This window comes from Cherax quadricarinatus, chromosome 38, assembly GCF_038502225.1.
Source record: "Cherax quadricarinatus isolate ZL_2023a chromosome 38, ASM3850222v1, whole genome shotgun sequence".
Lineage (NCBI taxonomy): Eukaryota > Metazoa > Arthropoda > Malacostraca > Decapoda > Parastacidae > Cherax > Cherax quadricarinatus.
The window spans coordinates 17,690,656-17,709,032 of record NC_091329.1 but is presented as its reverse complement, the minus strand read 5'-3'; positions in this window follow the sequence as shown (position 1 = coordinate 17,709,032).

Here is an 18,377-nt window from a genome sequence, read left to right as displayed (position 1 = left end):
TCTCTTTGAATCGAAAGACTTTTAATGCTGTTACCCACCCATTGTTCTTTTGACATCTTGCTTAAATCTTCTTTACCTTCCTACTTAAGTGGGTTTGCTAAAATGAGGATATAAGTAGGATTTGCGTGTTTTGGGGACATGTCTTTTGACGTAGTGTTGATTAGTATGTTGGGCAGGTTATCTAGATAATGGTTACTTTAGTAGTCTAGTAATTATACGGAGGTAATGGTAAGTATTCGTTAATACATCCTTAACCTAACTTAACTGGACGCACGACATCTCATGGGGACTTGTTCTGGATGCACGAGGTATTACGAACTCAAATATAGTATGGCCTACGACCTGGTCGTAATATATACAAGTATATACACTTATGTACACTACTTACAGAGGTTGAATAGTAAGTGTACCACGCGGTGACAAAAGATGGCAAAAGCAGAAGCCAGAGAGAGAGAGAGAGAGAGAGAGAGTATCGTACTCAACCAGCAGCTCGGACAAGTCTATCAGTTTGCTTACCACCAGTGAACCACGTTGCTACAGGTTTGGCGGGCTTGCCTGTAATTGGTCAATCAACCAAGATTTAACGACGGGCACCCTACCGATCGTTAAACATTTAGCACCTGGTTCGCTAGTTGGGAGGTAGCCTATATGGGGGTGTGACATACACCGGATAAAATGTAACATTCTCATAGACTTATTCGTGCATACAGAAATGCACGAGAGCCAATTCGCGAGAAATTGGCTGATCAAACTTGCGAACAGATTGTGGAGGTGGATAAAGGATACAGTGGGTGGTTGGGAATATGCAGTTGGGTGTCAACGATGTGTCTCTGGCACAGTACTCACAATCAAAGAATTATATAGAAAAGACATGTCAGTAGCATTGATGGATAACAAGCTGACTTCGCTTGCGCTGAGAATGGTTGCAGTGCAATACATGATAGTCAGGCATTGTGAGTGCTGCTCACTCTTAAAGTGCCCAAGAATCTTGTTAATCACAAACAGGGAAGCTTTGATGGCTGGTTAAATACAATTTCCATATTTTTTTCATTTTTTTGTGAGTAGTGGAGAAGAATCACAGCTCCCAGATGCCTTGCACAAACACGTAGTAGTAGTAACCCCCTCCTCTCTCTCTCTCTATCTATCTATTTATCTATCTATCTCCAGTCCCCATCCCCAATCCCTCGATGAAGGGATTCATAACAACGCTGAAGGAGGTTGGGAAGTGTGAGTGCTGAGATGGAGCTCAGTAATCCATTTTTTGGCCTAAACCGGCGGGGAGATTATCTCTCTGCAAAACTGTGGTCACTTAAAATCAATAACCTGGGACGAATTAAGGATATGGCATGGAAAGCGGCTAATGGAATTTGACCCAACGAAATTTTGACCCAGTCAGCTGTTCTCGTGTCTAAATTAGTCACGAGAGCAGCTGATTAAATTTGGTAATAGTTAAGATATCTGTAAATTGCTAATGATTTTACGAAATGAATAAAGATGCTTGCAGTTATCTGTGTTCAGAGCTCTGAAACGCAAATGGTTTTTAGTGCGATATACGTCATGGAACTAAACCGTATGTGGTACTAGAAATAGTTATTACGTGGTACTAGAGATGGTAGTTATGTGTTGCCGTTGATGGTAATCGGAACGTAGTACCATTACTGGTAGTCGTGAAGTAGTACCATTGACGGTAGTCGGGACGTTCTACCATTGACGGTAGTCGGGACGTTGTACCATTGACGGTAGTCGAGACGTTGTACCATTGTCGGTAGTCGAGACGTTGTGCCATTGACGGTAGTCGAGACGTTGTACCATTGTCGGTAGTCGAGACGTTGTATCATTGACGGTAATCGAGACGTTGTATCATTGACGGTAGTCGAGACGTTGTACCATTAACGGTAGTCAGAATGTTGTACCATTGACGCAAGTCGGGACGTAGTACCATTGATGGTAGTCGGGATGTAGCATCACAGACGGTAGTCATATTACAGTACCAGAAATGGTAGTTACGAAAAAGTAGCCGATATTCCTGAGTAGAAAAAAAAATGAAACACGAATAATTCACACTTTTGTGAGACGCAAAGAAGCCAACGCAGACTGGAAAACTGAGATACAAAAAACTATAAGAAATTCACCAACAATTACCTGCTGATCTATTTACACTGTCAAATATTTACTTATATTTACTGCCGGTTAAGGACTTCTGATCCAAGGAATTGGAGCTACTCTCCCCTTGGAACAAGCCGATTACAGCCTTTTCCCACAGGTGTTTTATAACTCTGGGGGATTTTGTCTGTTCCTTAGTGAATATAATAATTATTCCCAATTTTTTTTAAGTTACAATTCATATTTTAATTAGTTATTAACATTAAGCAAGACTTAAAAGCCTATGTCTCATTTCTTTTAAAAATTTATGCGCATTTGTTTCGGTACTTTGTAAATGAAAAAAAAAATCTGGTGTATTTATTTTATAAATAAATAATCCAACCTCTTGAGCATTAGGAAAAAAGACTAGGCAAAATTAATGAGTGAATAATGAAAGAATAATTCGTGTAGAGACAGAGAGAGAGAGAGAGAGAGATACAAGAAAAACCCGAGACACAAATACAGGAAAAAAAAAGCAATTTGGCTAGAAAAGCAAAATAGTTAATAAAAGAATACACAGAGGAAAGTATAATAAATAAAAGCTCAAATGGAAAAGCAAAACAGTATGATAACGAAGATGATAATTAAAGCATAGAGTAATGAAAGATGCAAATGCTTCAAATGTGAACACAGTGGAATTTAATTAAAGTGTGGCTTTGAAGTGTGTGTGTGTGTGTGTGTGTGTGTGTGTGTGTGTGTGTGTGCGTGTGTGCGTGTGCGTGTGCGTGCGCGTGTGCATACCTGCCCATTTGTTTATGGTGAGGTGAAGACTCAGCTCCTGGCCCTGCTTCTCCAACTGGCATCTACTGGGTTCGCTCACTCCTGCTTTATTGTCATGGTTATACAACTTGATGATTCTGAGGATAAAAAAAACACCGTGAAATGAGACAAGTGAGACCCCGATTATTATGTTATTCACATGTACGTTGTTATCATGTCTAATCTATTGTTTTTTATCGTCTGAACATCGTCAGGTGAGGTCCTTGAGTTTCTTCTCATATCTTACACCCCTAAACCTGTCCATTACGATGCCTCTTCCTGGGGTAACACCCATTGTTTCCTTCCTGTTTTGCATTCCTTGATCTATTGTTTTGCCTTCTCTGTTATTCCTGCCTACTTCTCCAGGTTTTGTCCCAGTCTCCTTTATGTACTCTGTCAAATGCCTTCTTATAGTTAAAGAAAATGCAGTCCACCCAAACATGTTTGTTCCTTCGGTTTTATTATTTTGTCACGGAACCATCTTTAAAACAATGCTTGTTGTTGTTCGTAAACCTTTTTCCTTTCCAAGTGCTCCATCACTCTTCCGATTTTTCACCATTATCATTCATAGTGGGCATGTCAATATCACTTTCTTTTATTGTATTGCCATTTGTGTATCCCCTTTCTTTTATACTGGGACTACATCTGCTGCCTTCCACACCTCTTGACCAGGTGTCGATTGACTTGTAAATCTGAGCCAGCTTTTCACACGGTGTTTCCTGCCTCTCTCACAGAGCCCATTGAGAGAGAGACTGTCAGATCCCCTTGAGCTCAAAGTATCCAGGTCCCTCAGTAGTTTCGTCTCTTTTTCTGGTGTACATTGTGTGTCCCATACTCAATGGTACACTGCTTTAATCTCTGGTATTATACCTATTTCTTCTGAGAAATCTTCTTTGAAGCAATTGTTGAGCTCCTCGCAATCTTCCTGGCCGTTTCTTGTGAGGTTGAGTCATAATTCTTATTACCTGGTCCTTTACTGTCGTCTTCTGATGTGATTGTCTATCAACTTTGGCTCAGATTTAGCTTTTGATGTTACATGTTTCTCAAATTATGGCTCAGCATCTCTTTTTAGCATTTCATATTAGTTTCCAACTATTCTGTTCATTTCTCTGTTTTATGCTGTTCCATGCCTCCTATTACATTTTCCCATGCTCCATCACTGTTAACTTTTTCCTCCAGACACCTTTGATTTAATCATAGGTTCTATTCTCACCTTCGAGTTTTCTATTACTGGTATGAATTTCTCCTCTGCCTCTATTCACTTTCCGTCTATATACTCAATCTCATTTGTTGTTTTTCATTCTTAGTTTCCCACTGTACTGCTTCAGTAATTCTCTCATTCCTGCGTAGTCTCCGTCTCTGAAGTCTGGTTTATCTCTTCCTTGCATTTCTTCCCGTGTTAATTTCCACACTGTATTCAAAATTCAGTGCTGTGTAGTCTCTAACTTTTATGGCTAATACTTCGTCTCTCACTACTTGTTGCCTTGGTTACGTTGGCAAATATCGTTTGCTGTCACCTTTATCATCCTATAAGCTCTCCTTGCTGATTCTAGTATGGTGTTCACCATAGTTTGTCATCATATTCCTGTCTTAATTTGCTGTTTATTAGTGGATTGTATATCACTGCAATCACCGCCTCGGATTCCCGCCTTGAGTAAACCTATGAAGTAGCTTGACACCGTTTGACTTATTCCTCTCATCTCTCTAAATTTCCCTGGTTTCTGATTAACAACGCTGCTTATCCCCCTTTCCTACTCCCACTGTCCTTCCTTAGAGCTTGTTCTCTTTCTTGTTCCGTCCCAATTGCAATAGTTGTTCATACCATTTAAAAGTCTCGCATCTCTCTTGTCACGGCCACGCTAGCTGGAGATTCGTCTGTAAAAACTTGCATTTGTGGTCACAGAGGTGCCTGTGCTAACTTTCCTATGGTGTAGAAATATACCTAGTTGGATGAATCTTATTGTGGCTAGCTGGTCTAGTGGCTAACGCTACGGGCTGGAGTTTTGAGACTCTATGACCGCGGGTTCAATCCCGGCCGGGGGTATGGTTGATAAGTTTGATGGGTGATAATTTGCCCATGAGATACCTTCTGATGCTCTGAAAATTTCCTCTCTACCTCTCTCCCTCCTCATTCTCACATCTACTATGCTATGATCTCCTTTCATTATCACATATATCTTCCCCAGTCCTGCCTTCTTCCTCATGAAAACACTAGATCATTAGAGACATCTCTCTTCCTCTCATTGTTATCCCTTCATTGTTTTGTCTGTTGTTGTCAGATCTATTGTCGTTCCTCTTACCTTCTGTAATTCCGGGTTGCCTACGAGCATTTTCACTTAAATTTCGTCTTTTCTCTGTGTCGTTCTTCCTTCGTAATGTCTTCCGCCCAGTTTTTAATTTGCCTCTGTTTCTTTGTTCCTTCACTTCATTGTCTGTTTCTCATCTTTTATTGTCTGATTTTCTCTTATTGGATTTACAGTTGTGTGTGTGCGCGCGCGTGCGCCCTTGTAGATGTATTTACCTATTTGTGTTCACCTGTTGTGGTTACAAGGGTCGAATCTCGACACCACCTACGACTGCTGCACCTCTCCTGCTATACGGTTTATAAGCTGCTTCTCCGCTCATATGCCGTATTCTATTCAAGATTGATGGACTGACCACATCGACTCAAGGTTGAGGGACTGATTACCTCATTCTCCTCCTGTTCAAGTTACTCCTGTGTATGGACTGATGAAGCCACTGTGTGGCGAAACGTTTCCTCAATAAAGATACCCAAGAGTTGCACATGTGTCTAATTTAACAACGTGTCAGTTCTTTGAACCATTCATCTACAATCCTGCCTTTTAACTTTGCCACTTGGTGGATATCCTCTTCCTTAGCCCCGTGGGCACTGTCTTAATAATTCTTAAAACTGAATGGAACCTGCCTTACCACTACTTCGCCCAGGTTATCCCATTTCATGACCTCCCTTAAGCTGAATAATACTTTGACATGCCTGTAATTCATCTATTCCTTTTAATTTCTAACTGTGCTCTCATGTACGTGTTTCTCGCCTCTTCAACAGTTTCTCTCTGTGTCCACCCTATCAAGTCCTGTGAGTATTCAGGTAAAAGTCAATCGGAAGGTGGATCTCGCCTGGAGGCCACATCCACCCACAGCGTAAACAGGAGTAAATGGAAAAGCACTTGCTGAATATATTAGAAAAAGAAAAAGGTCAGCAGTCGCAAAACTTATCTCAGAGAACATTAGTGTAAACTACTACAATATTCAAAACGCTGAAAAAAAAAAATCGTAATTGAAACCGGTGGTTTAAAATATCCAGTTTCAAATCTTAACAACAATATCAGCTTCCTGCAGTTCTCCCAAGATTATAATTGTTGTTGTTGCAGATATCTTTGTAACAACAATTATAATTCATATATCTTTGTAACAACAATTATAATTCATATATCTTTGTAACAACAATTATAATCCAGATATCTCTGCAACAACAGTAGTCATAATCCAGATCTCTGCAACAACAACCATTATAATCCCAATATCTCTGCAACAACAACAATTATAATCCAGATATCTCTGCAACAACAATTATAATCCAGATATCTCTGCAACAACAGCAGTCATAATCCAGATATCTCTGAAACAACAACCATTATAATTCCGATATCTCTGCAGCAACAACAATTATAATCCAGATATATCTGCAACAACAATTATAATCCAGATATCTCTGCAACAACAGTTATAATCCAGATATCTCTGCGGCAACAATAACAGTAGTTATCTCTAAGTTATCCTCCTCTGGCGCACAACAACCTCCTCTACAACTACTACCATGAGAGAAATGACCATAAGTACGATCATCTTAACCTTCCTCCTGGAGACGATAACCAACAAATATTTTCTGCAACACGTTAATGAAGTACGGAATTACTCTTCTGACTTTTGGCTGCATCGTGACTCGGGGGAATTTCGGGAAAAACGCTTTTATAGTATTTTGTGGGATGGATTTTGACAGGGTTTGTAATCTCCAATCTCTCTCTCTCTCTCTCTCTCTCTCTCTCTCTCTCTCTCTCTCTCTCTCTCTCTCTCTCTTTTCCCCCCCTCTCTATACATCACATAATTAATGGCTGTGTGTGTTATCTCAGTCTGCAATAAATTTTGGTGCAGAGCGTGACCACACCATCTTGACTCAGCCACACTGTTGATGACCACACCACCCCAGCCTTGACTCACCCACACTCATGACCACATCACCATCACAGTCTTGACTCAACCACACTCATGACCACATCATCACCCCAGTCTTGACTCAACCACACTCATGACGACCACATCATCACCCCAGCCTTGACTCACCCACACTCATGACCACATCACTCCAGTCTTGACTCAACCACACTCATGACCACATCACCCGAGTCTTGACTCAACCACACTCATGACGACCACATCATCACCCCAGTCTTGACTCAGCCACACTCATGACCACATCACCCCAGTCTTGACTCAACCACACTCATGACGACCACACCATCACCCCAGTCTTGACTCAACCACACTCATGACGACCACATCATCACCCCAGTCTTGACTCACCCTCACTCATAAGCACAACATCACCCCACTCTTGACTCAACCACACTCATGACGACCACACCATCACCCTAGTCTTGACTCAACTACATTCATGACGACCACATCATCCCAGCCTTGACTTGCCCACACTCATGACCACACCATCACCCCAGTCTTGACTCAACCACTCTCATGACGACCACATCATCACCCCAGTCTTGACTCAACCACACTCATGACGACCACACCATCACCCCAGTCTTGACTCAACCACACTCATTACTACTACATCACCCCAGTCTTGACTCAACCACACTCATAACGACCACATCATCACCCCAGTCTTGACTCAACCACTCTCATGACGACCACATCATCACCCCAGTCTTGACTCAACCACACTCATGACGACCACACCATCACCCCAGTCTTGACTCAACCACTCTCATGACGACCACACCATCACCCCAGTCTTGACTCAACCACACTCATGACGACCACACCATCACCCCAGTCTTGACTCAACCACACTCATGACAACCACACCATCACCCCAGTCTTGACTCAACCACACTCATGACGACCACACCATTACCCCAGTCTTGACTCAACCACACTCATGACGACCACACCATCGCCCCAGTCTTGACTCAACCACACTCATAACGACCACATCATCACCCCAGCCTTGACTCACCCACAACAATTTTGAAACCAACTACTCAACTAAGAACATTTCCTTTAAGGGATGTGAATCAACAAATCAGACCTATTTTTTTAGGGTGAGACAGAGTTTAGTTAATTAGTTCATTTAACGTAAATAAACCCAACAAAAAATGGCTCTTAATAAAGTGCCGATGTTCTATCTTTATTAAACGATTTATTGTTTTAAATATTTTCCTCACAGTAAAAATAATTTTCGACTTACCCAAATTATTAACAATACTAACTCTCACCATTTGGGTCCAGGGTTCGAGACCCGGACGAACTACTTTTTAGATACACCGGCACTAGTGGTCTGGTGGTTTGAGTCATACCCACCAATTCTGGGGACCGGGGTTCGATCCCCGGTCTCCCAAGCGCTCATATGGTGATATTTTTGGTTATTTTTATAAAAAAAAAAAAAATAGGCGAGTACCAGTAGGAAGAACGTCTGTCTGGCACTAAGCAGACGGAGGATCGAGCCTCCACCACGTCTCGCGCTGAATGACCCACATGGGTTGAGCGCTTAACAATAATAAAAAAAAAGGAGGATGATGATGGTGATGATGGAGGAGGTGTGACAAGGTGGAGAAATAGGAGAAGAGGGGTGAGTAGAAGAGAAATTATTAGAGGAAAGAGGAGTATGAAACAAGGAGATCAGATAGCCAAGGATCAATTCTAACTTTCCGCTGCATCACATCCTCATGTCTCTCTGCAACGACCAACTAAATATAATATTTTATAATAATCCATTATGTTATCTGGCCAATTATCGAGGTGCGTTTATATTATTCTCTGGCTGTTTAATATGTACCGAGTCTCAATGGTCGTAAATAATATTTTTTTTTTTTTTTTTTTTTTTTTTTTTTTTTTTTTTTTTTTTTTTTTTTTTTTTTTTTTTTTTTTACACAGGGTTTGACAAGGTTAAGGATCCCTAGCTTTATTGACATCTATTTGCAGGTTAAGGATTCTCTCTCTCTCTCTCTCTCTCTCTCTCTCACTCTCTCTCTCTCTCTCGTATTTACACAAGGACTTTTACAGGATTAGGTTAAGAGTTCCTACGTATATTTACAAGCTATGAGTAATTTCCTACCTCAACTAATTTGAAAGCCTTTTTTTTTAAAGTTATGGAACAAAAATGTGGATGCTATGCATTATGATGACGTTTCAGAATCGTCATTCTACGAATGAATAATCTCGGATGATGTGATGTTTGGTATCCTCCTTGTGCAGACGCTGTCTTCACGCTCTCGCGGAACCTTGTACATAATATTAGGATCATATACATGTACATCTCTCCGGTGCTGAAGGCTCTGATGGAATGGCAGATGTATTCAGGCTGGGTCCTGGCGAGAGATAAGTCGTCTTGCTCGGCTCTCTGTTCTGTCCAGAAGTCGTAGATGAGAGGAAGGGCAGGCAATCCTAGACTGGAGCATATTCAAGGCGTGAGTGCACCTGTGCCTCGTACAGAATTTAGCAGCTTGTACTGTCAAGCAGGTACGAGAGACACATTAATGCTAGTAGTTCCTTGGCTGTCTTGATACAGAATTTACCACATGGTTCTTCATAAAAGGGTTCAACATTCTCCCATTCATTCTTACCACTGCTCCAACATTAACACCATGGTGCCTACAGACCATAATTCTCTCTCTCTCTCTCATTCTCTCTCTCTCTCATTCTCTCTCTCTCATTCTCTCTCTCTCTCTCTCTCTCTCTCTCTCTCTCTCTCTCTCTCTCTCTCTCTCTCTCGTGTCAAAGCCACGACCAAGTTCCAGCAGGAAAGGAAGGCTGGGGAAGGGGAGGGGGGGATGATGGTATGTAGAACCTGCCAATGGAAGATTATACTTGCTAATTCAGATTTAAATATATGCATGGAATGGCTTCAAAGATCAGTGTGGAGATTCGAAGATCTCTTTGTGTTTCTCATCCTCCTCTTGCTTAAACAAGACCCTCGAGCCTGAAAAATAAGTTTTCAACAGCTATTATTTTTCCCGTTAATAATAAATTTTCCACAATTACACCAACATTTACCCACTTATAATATAAATAGGTGAGCTTTTGAGAGATGGATATAAGCTTTCGAAAACTACATCAGAGTGAAATTGTTATAGCTAATATCTACTTTATTGATTTGGATATTGCTTAATATATGATAACTTCTCTTTTAATATCTTTAGTGGGAATATGACTGTAACAGAAATATGACTGTGTCCACTAGCATATATTTTTCCCACTGTATTTTCTTACCCAATAAATATAATAAAAGTATCTTCCAAAACACAAACACACACACACACACACACACACACATACATATATATATATATATATATATATATATATATATATATATGTCGTGTCGAATATGTAAGACTGGTCCATTAGCAAGAACTCATTTAAAATTAAGTCCTTTCTAAAATTTTCTCTTATACGTTTAAAGATATATATTTTTTTAATGTTAATGTAAAAATTTATAATTTTGCATCAAAAGAATCTTATAATAAGATTAGGTAAGTTTTCTAACAAGAACAATTTATTTTAGCCTAACCCAACTAAATATATTTTAGATTTGTTTAAAATAATTTAATACTAAACAAACACAGTGGAATATATTTTTTTCGTTAGGTTCAGAATGATTTTGGCGAAATTATTGCATACACAAATTTTCACTTGTCCTATATGGCAAGATGAGCTTTGCTATTTAAGACAAGATCGCAAGTTCTGCCTATTCGGCACGACATGTGTGTGTGTGTGTGTGTGTGTGTGTGTGTATATATAATATATATATATATACATACATGTATGTATATGTCGTGCCGAATAGGTAAAACTGGTCAATTAGCAAGAACTCATTTAAAATTAAGTCCTTTCTAAAAGTTTCTCTTATACGTTTAAAGATATATTTTTTTCATTTATGTTAACTTAATAATCAGCAATTTTGTACCAAAACAACCTTAGAAAACTTGCCTAACCTTATTATAAGAAGCGCAATTTAATTTAGCCTAATCCAAGAAAATATATTTTAGATAAGTTTACAGTAATTTAATAATACCCAAACACAATGAAATATATTTTCGTTAGATTCAGAATATTTTTTGTGAAATTACTGAATACACAAATTTTCGCTTACCTTATGCGGCAAGAAGAGCGTTGCTATTTAAGTCAAAATCGGATGTTTTGCCTATTCGGCACGACATATACACATACATGTATGCATCAAGTATCCTTACCCTGTTTTAGGCATTTGATTATATGAACGAGTTGCTTTTTGAGAGAATTTCTCTAAATGATTTTTTTTTATGTCTTGGAAAGTGTCTTTATAGACAAGGTTTAGCTTCTTGGCATAGGTCTCTAGGCCTTAGGCAAAAATATCCAAATATCATTTTGGAATATGTCTTTCTATTCCAACCGGAAAGCAAAGACTGAGGGGAGAACAAGAAAGGAGAGAAGATGCGACTCCAGGTTCCTCAGTGATGCTGGCTCTCTCCTCAGTGTGAGTCCTAGCGTGTTATGTGTCAAATATACTGCTGGTCAGCTGCCTGAAGTGACTCTTGAAACTCGGTGGTAGCATTGGAGCGGTTTTTCTTAGCAATGGTTCACAAGGGTAATTCTGTAGCGTTTGTGACAGTCTCTGTGGCAGCTTTGTGGCGTTCGTAGCAATGATTCTCATATTGGTATCTCTGTAGTGTTCGTAAGACTGGAAACTGTAGCGCTCGTGGCAGTGTCTCGCACAGTGGTTACTTGCAACGTTCGTGGCAGTGACTCGCTCAGTGGTTACCTGTAGTGTTCGATCACTGGAAGGGGAACGATATTGGAGGATAAGAGGGGAAGGGGAAGGAAAGAGAAAAAAATGAAGGACGGAAAAAGAAACTAGATGCAGGGAAAGAATACGGAAGGTAGGGAAGGGGATGAGAAGCCGACAAAAGAGGTGGAAGAGGCTAAATAATAAGGAAAAATGAGAGGAAGGTGGAGCAGATGATAGTTGAAGAGAAGCAGAGTGATATGGAAGAACACGAACAAAATAGAGGGTAGGAGGAAGGAGGAATATAATAAGAGGAAAGGGAAAGGTAAACCGAAGGGGGAGGGGGTAATGTGGCGAGGGAAGAGACATGAGGACCCAGGAAAATTAACGTTCTCTCGGGTGGCCGTAGAGAAAGCCGGAGTGGCCGAGAGGAAACCTTTTGATGCTGGGTTTCAATCTAAATGCCAGAGAGCGAGCAGGGGAGCTTTCTGCCCGGCTGTGTGCCTAGTCCTCCAACATATATATACTCTGGAGCTGCGCCTTCGGGGCTACGGCTCAACTCCTGGCACCGCCTCTTAACCTTCAATCAACTGGCGTAGTTGGTGTGTGTAATTGCCTCGAGTAATTACGAATTTGCAGGAATAGAGGTATGCTCTTGATATACTTAATCGTTAACCTTTTCGGTCATATGCACTAAAGAATCCATGTATGAAGTCTTCCTTTTCTGCTTCCCTTATTAATGAGCTAATAAGTTTTTTATAATATTCCAAGAGATCAATATAACTGAAAGGCACAGTACTGTGGCTGGAACAATACATAAATAACCCCACATAGGAGAGGGCAACTTCGGACAACGTTTCGGCCCGACTTGGGCCATTTACAAAGTCACGCTAACAGAAAGGAGAGTAGGAGACAGTATATACAGGCCAGCAGACAGGCCTCCTTCTCTCCTTTCTGTCAGTGTGACTTTGTAAATGGTCCAAATCGGACCGAAACTTCGTCGTAAGGTCCCTTCTCCTATGTGCGGGTTATCTGTGTATTCCAAGAGATCATTTGTGTTTTTTTATTTCCATCCAGGCTCCATTGTCTCAGTTATTTCTGTGTCACAGTCGTTCGCTGTCTACAAACATTCTTTCGCTGTATTTTGCATATAGTGATCATATGTCTTCACCATTGTCTTTCAACTTAGCGATTTTTAGTTTTTGTTCTTTTTTCGCCTCTCAAGTCGAATATTCAGGACTTGGTAGCAGTCATAAATGACTGGGAACAGTTTCGTTTTGTGACTGCCTCTGCGTAATCAAACATTTAATAAAAGTATGTCGCGTACAGTGTTCTGAATGACTCTGTTCAATTTCCTTTGTGTGTTTTTGAAACTCAGTTTTCTCTTTCTCAGGAGATGGTTTGAGACCTCGTACCCCTAATTTGTCTTTGTGACTCTACTACGCTTCCCATTGAATATTATTTACATTTTTCTCAAACTATTTTTCCAATTTATAAATAATTATTGTAGAGTTTTGTAGATGACCATTTTACCTTGATTAAAGTTTTGTTTATGCAAATATTAACAAAAAATATATTTGGCCTTCTCTAACAGGCCTCTCACATACACCATCATATGAAAGCATTCCTAGTTGCCTCTCTATAAATAAATGTATTTCGGTTCGTTGCACAGTCCGAGGAAGATCTCCCCGAATTCCATAACCCCAATCCCTTGTGACTCTAAGCACGCGATAGGAATAGTGCAGAGTGCGGCGAAAGTAGATTATGCAGTGAAATATAATTACTGAAAGTCTGAAAGGAATCAGAAGAGGAATTCTTAAGTGGAAATTAGTATTCAGATTTCTTCAGTAAAACTGTATATTAAGACGTACACTTTCCAATTTTAATTCAGAGGCTAAAAAAAGACTGTTATTCTGAAAGAGAGAAGCATATTAAGCTTAAAGCCGCTCCGGAGTTGTATTTTTGACGTTATGAGCAATGTAAATCTTGAAGATAATCCGATGTGGCACTCGGAAATCATCGCATGAAAAGCAGTACATAATTTTTTCCAATGTTGTACAGACAAAAAAGCGAATTGGGGCCTACACAGACTAAAATCAGATTAATTTTATGTATCTAAAATACAAATGTTTAAAAAATATTCTTGAGTTCGCACAAACGTTATAGTTACATAAACATTAAATTCATTTAATGAAGAATAACCAGATGAAGTCAAACACTGCGACATTTAACTAATCATAACATTTTCCAATTATTCAACATAAATCGGTTTAATTTAAAAAATTGGCTCATGATAACTTACACAACATTAAGAGATTCCTTCCCTGAGGAAACACATTAGCACTGAAAGTTTGAAACCAACCAGAAGATGCATTTTCCAATTATTGCAAAAAATACAAAGAAATTTGTGCCTACGTAGACTAAACGTGCTGTTGGAGTGTGAGCAAGGTAACAGATATGAAGGGATTCAGGGAAAGCCATCAGGCCGGACTTGAGTCCTGGAGGTGGGAAGTACAGTGTCTGCACTCTGAAGGAGAGGTGTTCATGTTGCAGTTTTATAACTGTAGTGTAAGCGTGCCTCTGGCAAGACAGTGATGGAGTGAATAATGAAAGTTTTTCTTTTTCGGGCCACCCTGCCTTGGTGGGAAACGGCCAGTGTTAAAAATAATAATAATAAATAGCCTAAACTCATGAAACGATCCATCCATTTCGTATAATTTTTCAGCCACTGAAGGTTGATGCCACTCACAATTGTTACATTTTATTCAGAGAAAAATAATAAATAAATTAGGGGTTACATAGCGCTGGTGCAAGGGGAAGCTTTCGAATTCGATTCCAGCCAGAAGATACAGTAAGTTCACAATCAGGTAACGACAAGCCGATCAGAAAACCCGTTCTTCATTGATTACAACAGTTAATAGTTTTTAACTATTTCAGGAAAATTTCGTGGATTATCCTTATTATAAAAATCTTCATCAATAATATTTTGATGCCAAGCAGAAGAGGCATTCCTTATTTACTGAATAAAAAAATGGATATCACAAATCAATAGAATTGGTAAATTTGGACTTATGCCGCACAATGGCAGCGTGAACCTTGTGTTCAGGGATCCACAACAATGGGGAAAATTTGGAGCCGATCTGATGCACTGTTCTTTGATTATTACAAAAATTCCATCGATACCAAGTTTTATATATATATATATATATTTTACCATATGAATAAATGTGGTGATATCCTGACGCTAAGATGCATCAGACATTAAATATTGGAGTCGTTATTCAGTCTTTATTGTCTTTTTATTGTCTTTTTTATTCATTTTTATTCTTCTCTAGTCTTCACATTTAGATATTAGTTTTTATCACAGCTTTTTCAACTTTCTGGTTCTCTGTACTTTATTCATGCTTCTCTCCTCATACGTTTCACTTCTCTGTTTTGCCGGTTAGACATTTCTCTCTCGGTATTTTTAATTACCTTCAATTTGGATGGTGATTAATGTGTTGAGTGGACTTGCCTATCATGGGCCAGTAGGTGTGATGCAGTGCTCCTTCTTAAGTGGATGTGACTTGGACGCGTCTAGCTTAGGCCAGTAAGTGGCTTGAACCTGCCTAGCATGGGCCAGTAGGCCTGCTGTAGTGCTCCTTAAGTTCTCGGCACATACGAGTAATTAATTTATCATGACATATAGATTTACAACTGAGATAAGTGACCCTCTGTACCCCGATAGAAAATTTCTCGTTCATTCACAAACTTCCCTTCTATAAACCCGCTGTCCTGTTTCTCATCCTCTTCTTGCATCATCTCGACTAGATACTTTGACACCAGGACACAATGACGACTCTTGAGCCATCAAGGTCGACTTCGTTAGCGAATGACTCGGCGATCTCACTCATTCTTGTTATGTTCAAATGACGTTCTAGCTCAAAAAGTTCTTCATTGTTGTCTTCAGCAACTCAACTTTGTAAGTCTCGCTTCCCATGAGGATCACTCATTTTTTCTTTGGTTGTGGTTGCCCAAGATCAGGAGTGTGTGTGTGTGTGGATAGAGCGAGCGAGAGAGAGAGAGAGAGAGAGAGAGAGAGATGACAGCAACGAAATAGTCAGCTGACCAAAAGAAATTGCTGACCTACAGATGGCTCCACCTTCATCCTGTTTCCTATTTTATATGTCTCATAACATTGTCTTTCAAATGAGTTGATATAAGTAATTGCTTTAAGTTTGTGAATAAAGTTAAGAACCTAACCTTGTAAAACCCTGTGTACAAGGGGAGAGAGAGAGAGAGAGAGAGAGAGAGAGAGAGAGAGGAGGAGGAGGCTGTATTCACTAGGCTGCTTTCCAAGGGCTGAGCTTCAACTCTTAGGTCTTCCCGTTCTCTTTCATCATCATCCACATAAGTTGCTGTAATATCAGTTCGAGGTTCGTATCCCAGGACAGGTTCCTGAGTATCTCATTGACGTACAGTTGTATCCTAGTCTGGTATCGCTCATATCAGTGATAGGGATCACCGAGTCCTATCTCGTAGCCAGATAGACTCATCACTGTAAGTCTCCGCCCGATATCAGGGAAATGAAGATTTAACCCAGTTAAGCACTAAATTTCAATAAAAGGATCTGGGTCTCTCTCTCCTTCCTCTCTCTCTCTCTCTCTCTCTCTCTCTCTCTCTCTCTCTCTCTCTCTCTCTCTCTCTCAGGCTTTTTGCAGGGTTAGGTTACGAATTCTTGCCTTTATTTGTACATAAAGGCTGTTAACTACATAAGCTCATTCCAAAGTCTTTTTTTATTGTTGAGAAACATTCAGATAGAGAATGGGATGAAATTGGAGCCAGGTGTGAGCTAGCGATATCATTTGGTCAACTGATTTTATTTCATAGATGGTGTTATGCTGTACGAGCATATTCCAGACTCGAGTCCTTCCAGGAATTAATGATCTTAGATGAAGTGTGAGGATACAGCCAGAATGTAGTTGATGTTTACTGCTCATCTTGTTGTATAGAAAATGTCTTCTCGTTGCCCGTGAAGTGGAGCCAAGTGTGATACCGCTATTATGTGGACCTTGTACATCGATACAACCTACGTCTCTCAGGTGTTGAAGGCTTAGCTGGAATGACAAGTCTATGCAGGCTGGGTGCAGGCGAGAGATGAGTTGTCTTGCTCGGCTCTCTATTATGCCCAGAAGTCGTAGATGAGACGAGGGGAAAGGCAATCGAAGACAATGGAGCTTACTCAAGGTGTGAGAGCATTTGTGCTTCCCTTGCAAAAATTTACCATATGGTTTTTCATAGACAGTTTGGAATCAAATATCGCCCTATGATATTCACTTCATCCCCGGATTTTAATTAACACATTCCCATTCATTCTTACTGCTTCTCCAGCATTAACATCATGGTGCCTAGAGGCAGTCATCATATTTTCTCAGAAGCTATGGTAATCTGCCATTATTTTTCCCAGGCTGAAGTAGCCGTAAGCCGGAGCAGCTGGCATTTCCTCTCCTGGATAAGTAAATGTCGAAGTACAGTCTTTTGCATAGGCATGGGATTCTGGGATGAGGTGAAAAGGGTCAAACAATGGACAAAAGGACACTTCCCTGTGGAACACTGGCACTGATTGAATGTCTTGTTGATTATGTTCCAGTAAGAACTACTCTTAGAGATCTTCGATGAAAGTAACCACTAAGGACGTACAGAGCAGAGTCAGAGACTTCTAGTGCTTGCGGTTTTACCAAGAGTCTCTGGTGCCTTACTCGGTCGAAAGCACCAGCTGATCTTGCTTTCATTCAGAGACTGGTGCCACATAGTAGAGAGGCTAAACACGAGTTCAGCGCAGTGGGACCTTTCCTGAAGCCATATTGACGGTCACAAAGAAGGGAGTGGTAGTCAAAAAATGCTGTCAATTGCAACGAGATGTTTGCCTCAAAAATTTTGCCAGTGTTTAACAGGAATGACACTGGTCTGTAGTTGCTGATTTACGCTCTGATCTTGTTTTTTGTGAGCAGGAACTACATTTGCCTCTTTCCACAGAGAAGGGCATTTACATTGTGCTAGGCATTGCTGATAGATGCGAGTTAGAAGTGATGCTAGCTGGTCTGCTGATCTACTCAGCAATCTTGGGCTCAGCTTATCTGGACCCCATAGCCTTTTCTTGGTCCAGGGTTTTAAAGAGATATTCTTCATCCTGCCATATTTTCACCTCTGACAACTTTGACAGAGTTCTTGCAGCTAGCAAAGAAGGTTCATTAACTAGATCATAGACTTGCATTTTGGCAGGAAAATGTTCGTCGAACAGGTCAGTCTCTTCTTGATTGCTAGTGAAGATAGTCCCATGCTGTCGATTTAGAGGTGGAATATTTTCAAGGGGGTATCTTTGGTAGTCCTTGACCAGGGACCTCCAGGTTTTGGATGGCAGTTTTTTTTTTTTTTTTTGTCAGACTTCCATCTACAGAAGGCCCATTTTTGGACG